The sequence below is a fragment of the Panthera onca genome, chromosome D1, assembly GCF_046562875.1.
Source record: "Panthera onca isolate mPanOnc1 chromosome D1, mPanOnc1 haplotype 2, whole genome shotgun sequence".
In the NCBI taxonomy this organism is placed as follows: Eukaryota; Metazoa; Chordata; class Mammalia; order Carnivora; family Felidae; genus Panthera; species Panthera onca.
In genome coordinates this window covers 37,718,364-37,720,042 of record NC_138348.1, presented here as the reverse complement: position 1 = coordinate 37,720,042, position 1,679 = coordinate 37,718,364, and the positions used below count along the sequence as shown (strand labels likewise).

At 49.1% G+C, this 1,679-nt stretch overlaps 1 pseudogene; it reads right to left on the bottom strand.

The window, feature by feature from the left end:
* Window positions 1-310: 310 nt before the first annotated feature.
* On the bottom strand, window positions 311-1,376 carry LOC132661554 (cofilin-1 pseudogene; annotated as a pseudogene).
* Window positions 1,377-1,679: the final 303 nt, after the last annotated feature.

Here is a 1,679-nt window from a genome sequence, read left to right as displayed (position 1 = left end):
TGTTTTTAATTTTTCACCATTCGTGGGGCACCTGGGTGGCTCAGTCAGTTAAGTGTCCAACTTCGGCTCAGGTCAGAATCTCATGGTTCATGAGTTCCAGCCCCACGTCTGGCTCTGTGCTGACAGCTCAGAGCCTGGAGCCTGCTTCGGATTCTGTGTCTCCCTCTCTGCTCCTCTGCCACTCGTGCTCTGTCTCTGTCTCTCTCTCAAAAATAAATAAACATTGAAAAAATTTTAATTTTTTGCCATTCTGATTCAAGTGCAGTGATATTGTGTGTGTGTGTGTGTGTGTGTGTGTGTGTGTGTGTGTACGTGGTTTTTGTTTTTTAATTGAAGGTCCCTTACTGGTCCTGCCTCCATGAGTGGTGAAGACCAGGGGCAAAGGGAGGTGAACCAGCAGTGCAAGGAGGAGTCATCTCCACAACATTCCATTTATACACAGAACTAAACTGACAAGCACAGAGTCACTATTGCAGTTAGAAGTTGGCAGCACGGGAAAAGGGAGGAACAGGTGGGGAATGGGGTATCGTTAAAAAAAATACAGCTCCCCTCCCAAACTGGGGTGCCTGGGGGGAACTTGGTCTGCTTCAACCCAAGAGGAATCAGAACTGTTTGGGAAGGCCAGAACCATCAGGGATGGAGGAAGGAGGAAGGTCCAGGGGGTGGGGGGACTGTTTGGCAACTGGGGTGAAGGGATTGCCCTCCCCCTGTTGGGATCCCCCCAGCCCCTCCGGTCTGGCAGGAAGGGGGCAGCCTGCAACCCCACGGGCAGGTCTGGGGCTGCCAGATGCTCCAGGCAGGGGGCTGGAAGGGGCTCACAAAGGAGATGAGGCGCTGCCCCCCAGTTTCTCGGCCAGAGTGCACTGGTCCTTGACCTCCTCATAGCAGTTTGCTTGTAATTCACCCTTGATCCCTGTCAGCTTCTTCTTGATGGCGTCCTTGGAGCTGGCATAAATCACTTTGCTCTTAAGGGGTGCACATTCAGGTGCCCGGAAGATAAACACCAGGTCCTCCTTCTTCTCTCCTTGGTCTGGTAGGGGGCATCACAGAGGGCATAGCGGCAGTCCTTGTCTGGCAGCAACTTGACAAAGGTGGCATAGGGGTCGTCTACGGTCTGGCCCACATCACTCACCAGGATCTCCTTGCCCTCCTCCAGGATGATGTTCTTCTTGTCCTTGCTCAGGCAGAAGAATACCGCCTTCTTGTGCTTCTTCACCTCCTCTGGTGTTGAGGAATTATGAACCTTCATGTCATCGAAGACTTTGATGACACGATCAGAGACTGCCACACCAGGGGCCATGTTTCCGGAAGCGAAAGGGAGATAGCAAGGACAGTCAGAAAAGACGAGAGCCACTGCAGCTGCTGCTGGGATCCCACTGAACCGATATTGTGGTTTTAATTTGCACTTTCTTGTGAGTAATGGTATCAAACATTTTCTTCACATGCTTATGGGCCATTTGGATATCTTCCTTTTTAAGTGTCTATTCAAGTCTTCAGCTATGGGTGTAGGGATGATGTCTTTTTCTCACTGATCCATCAGAATTGTATATTTTTTAAGGATATGAGAGCTTTGTCATGTATTATGTAATATACATGTATTATGAATTATATTATGAATATTTCTCTCCCATCTATTTGCTCCCTCTTTTACTGGTGCTTTGTGATGAGTAGTTTTTAAC